Genomic DNA, 12,170 nt, shown 5'->3' with positions numbered 1-12,170 from the left:
CCTGGGTCTTTTTCATGCTCTTTTTTTCTTCAAATACAACCTCGTCATTGCCTTGGAAAGATTCGGCTGCTATTTTTCGGGTGTAATTTAATGCCGCTTCTCCTTCCAGTCTCTTTCCATCTTCGTCTAGGATATGTTGTTGTATTGTTGTTGACTTCCTGCCTAATAATTTTATGTGGTTCCAAAATATTCTAGGTGCGGCCTTCTTTTTCTTACGTATTTCTGACAACCAACGCTGACTTTCATCTTTTATTTTTGCTTGCACCAGTATTTGAACCATAGACTTTTTCTCCCGGTATATTTCCCATTTACTGGCCAGTTCAACACGCGGCAACTGCGCCTTCATTGCCTGCCTGTGCTCTCGGGATGCTTTCTGTCGTTCGGCAATTGCTTCTCGTATCTCCTTGTTCCACCAGCTTCTTGGTTTCTTTTTTTTTCCTTTCCAACGAACATGTTGTTTCTCTTTCCGTATTTCTGTTGTTATTAAACTTAGAGGCTCACTATATTCCCACTCTATATTTGGCCATTTGCAAAGTTCTTCCTCGACTCTAGTGACTATATTTGTTATTTGTTCAGCGTTCAAATTCGGACTGGCCATTTTGCACTCCTTGCCCTCTTTCCCAACTACATATCCCATTTTCAAAATGATGTTTTTATGGTCACTCCCTATGGTGCTATATAAAGTGACCCTCAACAATGACCATTTCTCTCAACTTATCATGAAATCCTTCTGTCAGCTGACAGTAATCAATGGTTGATTGCCTGTTACCCACTTCTCACGTGATCTGCCCTTCACACTTAGGCCCTGTATTCACGATAACGAGGTTATGTTGCTCACAAAGGTCTAGCATTGACTTCCCGTTGTTGTCGGTACAGCCTTCTAAATCCTGTATAATTCATGGCACCTAATAGGATAATTTCAGCACCATTCCCGAAACCCTTAATATCAGCGCTTATGCATTCCACTAACTCTTTATTCTTCTCTGTGCAATTACTTCCGGTCCACAAATACGTAACGCCCAGCCTAGTTTTTTTCCCACTCGTTGTACCTGATAACCAAAGATGCTCTTGACATTTTGAATTTACTCTTTTCGAATTGGCTCCCTGATGGATGAGCATTCCGACTCCCCCTCCCTTTCTTTCCGACTTAGTTCTGTTGCACCCTTCCCAAACATAATTCTCAATCACTGTCGGCTCTTCCGAGTCTCTAAGGCGGTTTCCACGCCGCCGGCGCCGCCGCCGCCAACTAAAAATAGCCGTGCGCTGCCGCCGATGGATCAACCGGCGCCGCGCCGATGACGCCGCCGACTAGAAACGACCCCCAAGCCGCCGCCGGTGGAAACCGACCCGGCGCACACCTCTACTGGGAAGTTATCTTCGCCTTAGTGAGTCCCATTACGGTAAGTAGGATTCTGTCAAATTTGGCGGTGTGTGTGTGTGTGTGTAAACATTTATTGGAATGAGGTCCGGAGGCTCGACTTCTTAAGTCAAGGCGGGCCGCTCCCACGTTGGCACTGTCAGGCCAAGCCTTTCAGCGACATCATGGGCCCTCTGGACGGCCCTTAGTTGGTCCTGAAACAATGGGCTTTGAATCCTTTTCTCCCACTGTGTCCATTCTTCAACGAGGTTGGGGAGAATCGCGGGGCACCCCGCCAGCATATGTCTGATTCCAATGATGCCATTACAATCGTTGCAGTCCATCTTAATCTCCCTCTCTGGATATATTTTATTAATGGTGTACGGTGTGGGATATGTACCTGTTTGCAATAAGCGCAGTGAGACTGCCTGAGCCCTGTTCAGTTTTGAATGTGGCAATGGGAATTGCCTGCGTCCTAAATAGTAGTGTTTGGTAATGTCATTGTATGTTATTAAATGATCTCTAGATTCCTTGGCTTGATGGTGAACGGCTCGGATGTGACTGTCACGGTTAGCAAGTCCTCGTGCCAAGTCATGAGCAACATCATTGAGGTTTATCCGAGTCTCGTCCACTTTTCCCATATGCGCAGGAAACCATCGAATTTCAGTTCTCATAATCCCAATGTTTTCAAAAAGTTTAGCTGCAACACCAGCTACGTAGCCTTTATCAAAACACTTTATAGCGGATTTCGAATCACTATAAATGCAGGCCCACTTATTACTCCTGATGGCTAGAACAATTGCCACTTGTTCCGCCACCATGGGGTCCTTGGTAAAAATTGTGATAGCATCTTGCACCTTCCCTAGATAATTTGAGACAATTGCCGTATACGCTTCTTTACCTTTCACCCAGGCTGCATCAACTATAGCTGACAATTGGTTCTGCTGTTCTATTTCCTGCAAGAGTGCTTTAGCTCTTGCCTTTCTCCTTTCGACATTATATTCTGGATGCATGTTTCTGGGGAGAGGGTTGGTTCTGATCTTGTTCCTAACGGCAGTCCTTAATTCTACTTCAGCCTCTATTGGGCTCCTTGATGTATTCAGTTCTGCACCTATTGCCTGTAATATGTTCCTGCCAGCTCGTGATATTGTCAATCTGTCATGTTGCGCTAGCTGTTGGGCCTCCGCGATTTCTTCCATTGTGTTGTGCACCCCTAGACTCATGAGTTTGTCAGTTGGCGGTGTCGCGCCGGAAAAAGGCACGGTGTCCGGACAACAATCGTGAATCGATGTTATGCACAGCGAAATGCAGCGAACGACGAGCTATTTCAGCGGCACAGATGGCTCGCCCACTTCAGGAATTTAGAAGAGCGGTAGAAGCGACACACTGGCTGAAGCAAGTCTCTGCTATGCTGGTTATTATGACACGGCTGGGGCCAAGATAGAACGGAGGTCTCAAAGAAAGGGGGACAGGCGAGCGCCGGCGAGTGAGGCGGGAATTTTTTCAGCTGGGGCCGCCGGGGACCTCCTCCGTCGGCGTCGCCGCCGCCGCTGGGAGGCAGCTCTCAAAAGTTCGGAGTTGAAAGACTAGCTCTGGGCCGTGCGGCAAGCCGAAGATGCAGCCCCGACTCCAAGGGCTTCGGGCATCCACCTGAGGCCACCACAACCAAAACTGCCGGGACATTCTCTTTAATTAAGTGCATTTCTTCTTCTTCCTCCATGGGCGAGAATACGACGCCGGAACAACACGAGAAGGTTAGCACGAAAACGTGAAGTTAGGAGCCAGCGAGTATCGGCGATACCCCCGGAATAGCGAGTCTCACTTTTTGTAACTAATGTCGCAAAAAAATTTCGATTCCTTCCGCTATACGCTGCTGACAGTGGAGTTTCCTAGCGACGGCCGCGCCACCTGTAGCGTCGGAAGTGCAACTCTGGCACTGATCCAACTTCAGTCGACGGCGTAGAATCCAACTGGCGCACGTGTTGTTGTTATGACTGCGTGTCATTCGAAACTTCTGAACCACGTGCGCCTCCGTCCTGCAGGTAAACGTTCTCATACCGCTGTTTTACGATGGCAAATGCGCAAGACATCGAAAACCTCCCAGGAAAAAAAAAGCGTGGGGACGGCGGTACTGCTGCGTCAAAGACTATAACAGCCGCGCAGGGCTGCCCGCTCTCCGACTCTACAGATTTCCTGGCCGGCCGTGGTTATGTGCTCGCGCTTCCTTCATGGAGGATCGCACTAGAAAGCATTGTAGTCAGTAGACTGAAGTTCTTGGTCGAGAAAAAGTCTTGCCGGGAAGCCGACTTACATATTTTTTGTAAATTCTCCATATCTTTCAAAGCTATTTATTTTGCTGTGAGAAGAGTACTGCGTGGTGGCTGCAGGTGCTCTGGCTTGCGTGAGTCGCTGAGCACTTCACGCTGTGCGGCTCTCCTTGGGTTCAGGTTGCCGGAAATGGTCAGTCCAAATTTGAACGCTGAACAAATAACACATATAGACACTAGAGTCGAGGAAGAACTTGGCAAATGGCCAAATAAAGAGTGAGAATATAGTGAGCTTCTAAGTGTAATAACGACAGAAATACGGAAAGAGAAACAACATGTTCGTTGGAAAGGAAAAAAAAAGAAACCGAAAAGCTGGTGGAGCAGGGAGATACAAGAAGCGATCGCCGAACGACAGAAAGCATCCCGAGAGCACAAGCAGGCAAAGAAGCCGCAGTTGCCGCCGGATGAAGTGGCCAGTAAATCGGGAATATACCAGGAGAAAAAGTCTATGGCTCAAATACTGGTGCAAGCAAAATTAAAAGGTGAACGTGAACGTTGGTTGTCAGAAATACATGAGAAAAAGAAGGCCGCAGCTAGAATATTTTGGAATCACATAAGTTTATTAGGCAGGAAGTCAACAACAATACAACAACATATCCTAGACGAAGATGGAAACAGACTGGAAGTAGAAGCGGCAATATATTACATCCGAAAAATAACAGCCGAATCTTTCCAAGGCGATGACGAGGTTGTATTTGAAGAAAAAAAGAGCCTGAAAGAGACCCAGGTGAAAAAAGGAGCTTGTGCTGACAAATTTCAACTGGAAGAAAGCCGAAGGGAAAATTTCTAAGCGTACAGCCACAGCATTAGACGAGGTTCCCGTTAGGCTGATTAATGAACTAGGACAAAAAATGTAAGGGAGCTCTGGTGAAAGCAGTGGAAGAAACTTTAAACGATAGACGAATATCAGACAGTTGGCGACACAGGAGAATGAATTTAATTTATAAAGGTAAGGGGGGAGAAAGATAAAATTCACTCGTATAGACCCCTCACCATTACATAGGTAATATACAGGCTAGCAACGCAGGCAATCAAATTAAAGCTTCAAGCATGGGCAGAGAATAATAGCATTTTGGGAGAGTTTCTGAATGGCTTCAGAATAGGTAGGCGTTTGTATGATAACCTTTTTGTTCTTACTCAGTGTATTGAAATATCAAAAGCAGAAAACAGACCGTTGTATGTGGCCTTTTTAGACATTACAGGAGCCTATGACAACGTAGACCGCAACATTTTGTGGGATATTCTGGAAGGGGAAAGCTTACGTGACGATTGTCTACAGCTTTTGACAGACATTTCCCTAGAATATCACGTTTGCGTTGAATGGGAAGGGATGAGGAGCGAGGAGAAAGTTCATATCCGCAAGGGACTCAGGCAGGGGTGCCCTTTATCCCCACTGCTGTTTATGATGTACATGGTGAGGATGGAGAGGGTGTTAAAAGGAAGTAATATCGGCTTTAATCTCTCATACACACAGGAGGGTACAGTAGTAGAACAGCAGTTACCAGGTTTATTTTATGCGGACGACATTGTGTTGCTAGCTAACAAGCAAAGGGATTTGCAATGTCTGGCTAATATCTGTGGACAGGAAGGCAACAATTTAGTTTTGAAATTTAGTGATAGAAAATCAGGTGTTATGGTATTCAATGAAAACAGTGAACAGACAGTGGCGATAGAGGACCAGGAAATACCTCGGGTAACAGAATATAAATACCTTGGTATAGGGATAAACGAAGGCAATAGATATATGGAAACACAGGCAAAAACAATAACAGTGAAGGGGAAGAGAAATGCAGCCATAATGAAGCACAGAGCTCTATGGCGATACAATTGGTACGAGGTGCTCCGAGGTATGTGGAAAGGTGTAATGGTTCCAGGACTTACTTTTGGAAATGTGGTTGTCTGCTTTAAATCGGGGGTACAATCAGGACTTGATGGGAACCAAAGGTCAGTGGGGCGCCTCGCATTGGGCGCTCACGGGAAGACTACAAATGAAGCTGTGCAGGGTGATATGGGCTGGACTAGTTTTGAAGTGAGGGAAGCTCGCTGCAAAATTGAGTATGAAGAACGACTGAGGAATATGGAAGAAATTAAATGGGCTGAGAGAGCGTTGAGATATCTGTACACGATACACATTGATTCACAGTGGAGGAAAACAACTAGGAAGCTGACCAGCAAGTATGAAGCCTGTATGATGAGCAACGCGGCAACAAAGAACGTCCAGCGGAATGTCAGAGAGGCTGAAATAATCTCATGGCTGGCGGCAACGGAAAAGAAATCTGCATTGAGTAACTACTTAAGAGGAAAAAGCGAAATAAGGAAACAAACAATTTATGATAACTCAAAGGGAAGCTGATTACTTTTCGAAGCGAGATCGGCATGCCTTAGAACATGCACCTATAAAGCGAGATTTAAGGAGGAAGAAGAAGCACGCGCTTGCTGCGGTAGAGCTAGGTAAACTATGGAGCATGTTTTATTAAAATGTGAAGACGTCTACCCAGCGGTGGATTTAGGCACCACTGGCCTCCTTGAAGCCCTTAGGTTCAGCGAGAGCAGTGGTAAAGTAAACACGTCCGTAATAGGGATTAGTAAGAGGCGATCGGAGGATTGATGGAAGAAGAGTAGGGAAACGACAAAAAACGGAGAGGCGCAAAAGCACAGTTCGCAATAGGGGATCATAACATTTGGTTGTGGGAGTTCATCGTGTATCTTCTTTTTTTCATTGTTTAACCTAGGTAGGACTTTAGGCAGTATAATAGCAAGAGCTTGGTGGCGCAATCCAGCGCCCCATTCAAATGGGAACGCTCATAACATCCATCCATCGGACGCGCCGCCTGGGCAGTGTCAGGAGCGTACCAGCCGGCTTTCTCTCTCTCTCGTCTTCTCCGCTAGCGCTCTGGAAGCTACACGATGGTGAAAGGGCTTGTCGCGGCACACCGTGGCAGTGGCTGTAGACTACGCAAGGCAGCACGCCGTTGCTATCTCAGGAGGCCACGCGTAAAGCGGCAGTTCAAAGATGAAATGGTTTTAAATGCGCAAGCATTTTTACGCTTACCCAACGAGGAAGACCGTCCGTCCATCCCTCCGTCCGTCCATAACGTAAGACCTCGCTTTCAATATAGGACACGCGCAGCCGCCGCTAGAGTAGAACGTGCCCCCCCCCCCCCCCCCCCTAGAGTCTTGCACGCAATGGAGGAAGACGGCGTGCTATGAATTAATTAATGAATGTGTGGTTTTTATTGGCGCAAGGCCCAGACATGGCCAAAGAGCGCCATGCCAGTTTTAGTGTCTTCGCAGTGGAGTGATGGATTCTATGAAGTTAAAATGACGTGGCTGTGAAGGGGCCTAAAATATTGTCGCTGTGAAGTGCGTAAAATCTACGTGTAATAGGATTATGGCCATGACTAATGACGTGTACTATGAGCCTTAAAGTACATTGCGAAAAATGATATGATATACAAAACATGTCAGATGCGAAGATTGGCTATAGCACTATGGCCTCACGAGATCCCTTGAGACCCAAGGGCCTGGAGGCATGTGCGATACAATACTGCTATCGCAGCCGCATTCTCTGAAGAGAGGAAGCGCTACGAATGTATGGGACTAATAACATGTAGAACATCATCGAAGAAACCGAGGACTGCTTTGGCGTTAAAAAGCTGTTCTTTGCCAAGAAACATAGCCGGGTGAAGTGGGGTACAATAGCGGAATGCAAGAGGAAAATGTTTCTTTCTCTCAGCTTCTGCTTCCCGACACTCCAGTAGGACGTGCAGCACGGTCAGCCTCTTCCCGCATCTACCACAGGTTGGAGGTTCACTTCTAGAAAGGGGAAAATTATGGGTCCCAATTGTGCGTCCTATTCTGAGTCGACAGAATAGGACATCTGTTAGCCATGATTTTGTCACGGAAGGCCAAAAACCTAACTGTGGGTTTATCAAGTTCAGCTTATTTGTTTCAGCATCCCACAAGCATTGCCAGTGGTTCCGCAGTTTCCTTCGTAAGAGATGCTTCAGATCAGTAGCAGGGACCGCAGCGGTAAGAGTAGCTTGCGATGTAATTGATCTGGCCGTTTGGTCTGCTAGACCATTTCCCTCGATGCCTCTATGGCCGGGTACCCAGCATATTATGATATGCTGGTTGGATATATACGCTCTACACAGAACGGAGTAGAGCTCGATAAGTACAGGGTTTTTGTGTTTACAGAGCGGCTTCAGGGCTTTTACGATGCTCAGAGAGTCTGTAAATATGACTGTTTTTCGAAGTTTTGATTTCATATATGCTTCACTGTCGACAATAGTGGATGGGCTTCTGCCGTAAATATACTAGTTTCCGGGCGCAGTGCGCCAGATTCTGCAAAAAATGGGCCAATGGCTGCGTAAGAAACCCCTGCATCTGACTTGAAAGCGTCGGTGTAAAACTCAGTGCAAGCGTACTTTTACTGGAGTTCTAAAAAAATGTATTTTGATATGTGCCTCTGGCGCCTGTTTCGTGACATCTACAAACGACATATCACAGTCTATGAGCTGCCACTTCCATGGCGGTAACAGTTTCGCTTGAGTCACAGGTCCTACGAAGGCCAGCTGTATGCCATTGCTATAACCAAATATGGTATACCCAAGGCTGGCTACCCACACAAGGTTACCCCTTGCCGCCCAGAAAATTTGAAGTGAGGAGAAGTGAAGGGAGGACAGGAAAGATTAATAGTGAAAGAGAAAGACGAAGATCGAAGAGGAGGACAGGAAAAGGCGACTGCCGATTTCCTCCAGGCGGGTCAACCTGGAGGTGCCGTCTACGTGAATCGTAGGCCAAAGAGGTGTGTTGCCCCCACCGAGGGGCGCCGTAAAGGTCCAAACACCAGGCATTGGCTCAACCCCCAGGATCCCCCTTTCCCCGGTCACGGCTAAGCCGCGCGCGGTTAGACGCGGGAGGGTCCAACCCTCGTGTGCTCGGGTACGTGGTGTCGCAACACACCAAACGCCTGCTCACGCAGACGCCCCTGCGGGGAAGACGGCATGCAACCAGCCCTCTTTTCTCCCTTGCACAGCCGCGCCATACGCAGCCGCCGCCGGAGTACGGTTCAACATGGTTGATAATGGTTCGACGCAGATGGGTAAGGCCCTAAGAGCGATAACGGCGCATAATGATCGGAACGTCATCAGCGCACCTGGCGCCGCCGCCTGCAGTAGTTTGCTCGCGTCAACAATTCACCTTGCGCCGCCAACCGCAGCAGTTCGTGTCCGCCGCAGTACTGTCGTTTATAATTGTCTGATCAAGTTTCATAACATTGATAATGACACCGGGCTGCGTGGAGATGAGCATAAAATTTATACTTGAGACGAACTTTTCCCAGCTTTCTCTTCCTGCGATACATCGCGTTCGTCTTGCTTGCGACTTGATATGTTTGAAATTTACGAGGTTCTCTGCCACAGGTGACTCACGTAGTAGGCCCCAGGCTTTCTTTTGTTTCTTACATACATTCCCACTATTTTCATTCCACCGTGGCAGTCGCCGTTTCTCTGGAGCGCCATTCGTTTGTGGAACACATTTTAATGCAGTATCAATTGTAAAAGCAGTAAAACAGGCAACCTCATCATCTATACTAACAACATTCAGAACGTTCCGAAGCAGATGGGTCATTTGCTTAGACTTTTCCCAGTCTGCAGATGCTACTTTCCATCGAGGGGCGTGTGGTAGAGGATCCCGTTCCTTCGTAGTTTTGAGGCAGATAGGGAAGTGATCGATGTTCTTAGTGTTCATAATCACGTTCCAATCTAAGTGGGGCACTAATGTCGGGGAGGTCACGCTATAATCTACGGAGCTGTGTGCGTTGCGCGCTAAGCTGTAAAATGGTGGCTCTTTCTTGTTCAACAGGCATGTGCCTAAGGAGAAAAGGAATTGTTCATTTAACCGGCATTCTGCATCGCACTGGGAATCTCCCCAAAGAGTATTTTGTGCGTTCAAATCACCAACCAGTATGTAAGTAATGTGGCCTTTTGGGCGTTTTGGTAAGTCACGACAAATAACTTAAAGTGCACAACTATAGACGAGGACGGTGAAAGAAGACGGGAGACACACGAGCGCTCGTGTTTATCGTCCTCGTTTGGTTGTGTACTTTACGTTTTTAGTCAGTACCGTAAAGTTCCGGCAGTTCATATCTCAGTTTCTGAAGTTCTGTTTTACGGAGCCAATAACTTGGTGGTGTGAATAGAGAAAAGAGTCTAATTTATTTCCCAAACATTAAGGCTCGGACTCAAACTGCCTCAAGGTGCGTTCGGAGTTCTAAAGTCCGACCTGCTAAGTTCTTATCGACTATGATTGCTACGCCGCCCGACGCGGCATTAGCATCGTCGCGGTATTGTATCGTAAAACTTTATTCTGGTCCTTCGAAACGCGCGTCAGCACGCAGCGGGCCGCTCCCGCGTCGGTACAGAAAGGCCTGACCTCTCGTCGCGGGCCGGATGGACAGCCCATAGCTGTGATTCAAGATCGGGGCTGCTTAGGGCAGCGTCCCATTTGGACGACGAGACGCCGTCGCCGTCGCGTAACGCAGGGCACCGCCAGAGCATCGGTTCTTAGTTAGCTACGTCTGAGCATAGCTCACAAATATTGGTCAATTGTATCTCTGGATAGATTCTGTGCAACAGTGTGGGGTTAGGGTATGCCCCGGCCTGGAGAAACCTGAGTGTTAAAGCCTGTGGTCTGCCTAGTTTGTCGCGACCTTTGCGAAAAAATATTGTACTGTTTTACAAAGTTCGTGAAGGTTTTAAATTTGTTTCTCGGATACACAGCACCTTTAGTTTAGGTTTACAGGAGTTCCTTTACATCATCCAGACTGCGGAGAAGAGCCCTGGCATTCCTGGCATTCCATTGGAGTATTTGTGTGTCCATCTTGAAAGTGTTGCGTGTTTAAGAGAGAACGTTCAGCTCAGCTAACAGGGCTCTTTGTGGGCCCTGTCACGCGGTGTTTGTCCTTTCTGGCCAGCTCGAGAGATCTGCGCCGTTCCTACAGCGTCTGCGACGCCGATGCACTAGGCGATGTGTCCATCATCTCCACCGAGGTGCTTGATGCCCGATCGCGGGCTACACTCGCTGGTGTTTCGGGCCTTTCTGCGCGAGCAGAGGCTCCCGTGCCCGCCTTCGTTGGTGGCGGAGCGGTGCTAGCAACGTCCGCCTGGCGGGTTGGCGGCTTGCCTGTCGGCCCACTGTATGTAGTTCGAATGGCCACTAAAGACCGCTGTGGCAACGCTCCCTGACATGCCACTGTGGCCTAGCTGGATTCATGCGACGAGGATAGATGTTTCCGTGCCCCTTTGAAAGAGATGTTCTCTCAAAATGTCAATGCAATAATATCTTCTTTTTTTTTAATATGGGCAAAACCGGGAGTATGCGGCATGTTCTCCTTGAGTGTTTGCCCAGTGAGGTGTGTTGCCACATTTGGCGGAAGGATGACCTTGTGAAGCACATTTTGCACAGTTTGATGGGCCTAGGCAAGCTTTGTGACCCTTGACCAAAATATTGACAGTTGCGGCATCGGCGAACGTTAAGGATGTATGGCCTCGCGGAATTTTGTATATATAATTTCGAGTGTTTCAGGGAGCGTTTACTAGAGGCAAAGGTAAATATTATATATTTGGCGGGTGTTTCAATGTTCCCTCGTCTTATTTTTATTTGTTGTACATTAAAAACCTCTTGGTACTTCCACCCACCAAAAGTTCAGCTTCGCTCAGCTGTAGCAGTAGATCTTCCTCAGAAATGACACCCCGGACGTTTTTAGAGAACGATGCTCACTTACAGGGATCTCTCCGAAAGCCACAAGTTCTGAAAAGCTTTCAAACTGAAGCTTGTTTCGCACCTCTAAGAGGAGGTCACCCTTCGCCATTTTAGTTGCCTTATTACCTGGTCCTATAGTTTCAGTTAAACACTTGGCTACGAAAAACGGCGAGAGGGTTCTTACTGTCTTGTCAAGAATTTCTTTGTTGATCACATCGAATCTCGGAAAGTAATTTTTCATTCGATTCAGGAAAGCAACTGTCTCATCGGTGCGTCCTCTTTTTGATACAGAACTATGAGGAAGTGCAGCGAAAGAAGATGAGGCCATGAAGCTTCAGGTCTGTTCGGTATCAATGGCAGCCACCCACCACGGAGCCCACGAAGGAGACGCTACAGTGCCTTTGTAAACGGAATTGTATGTGCCAACCGCACATCGCCACTATTACCTAAACTAGCATACCCAATGTTGGATACATCACACCAGGTTAGCCTTAGCCACCGGAAATTATGGGAAAAGAGATTAATAAAGAAAATAGGAAAGATAAAGAGAAAAGGCAAAAGGTCTTGCAGGGGACAGGAAAAGGCGACTGCCGATTTCGTCCGGGTGGGTCAGTCCGGGGTTGCCGTCTATGCGAATTTGCTGTAATTGGAACTTTTCTTCTATCGGACACGCCTTCTCAGGTCTCCAAGAGTTGGTCATTCACACAATAACATTTTTC

At 47.5% G+C, this 12,170-nt stretch overlaps 1 protein-coding gene and 1 pseudogene across 1 annotated transcript in view; both read left to right on the top strand.

The window, feature by feature from the left end:
- Positions 1-1,309: 1,309 nt before the first annotated feature.
- Positions 1,310-12,170, top strand: part of LOC126531531 (sodium-coupled monocarboxylate transporter 1-like) — a 75,611-nt gene continuing 64,750 nt past the window's right edge. The window contains exon 1 of the mRNA XM_050179079.2: positions 1,310-1,400. The gene's annotated coding sequence lies outside the window, so the exon portion shown is untranslated. The remainder of the gene's footprint in view (positions 1,401-12,170) is intronic.
- Positions 5,015-10,934, top strand: LOC140218408 (uncharacterized; annotated as a pseudogene).

Source organism: Dermacentor andersoni, chromosome 5 (assembly GCF_023375885.2).
Source record: "Dermacentor andersoni chromosome 5, qqDerAnde1_hic_scaffold, whole genome shotgun sequence".
NCBI lineage: Eukaryota > Metazoa > Arthropoda > Arachnida > Ixodida > Ixodidae > Dermacentor > Dermacentor andersoni.
The sequence above is the reverse complement of the archived record's forward strand: the minus strand, read 5'-3'. Positions and strand labels throughout refer to the sequence as shown.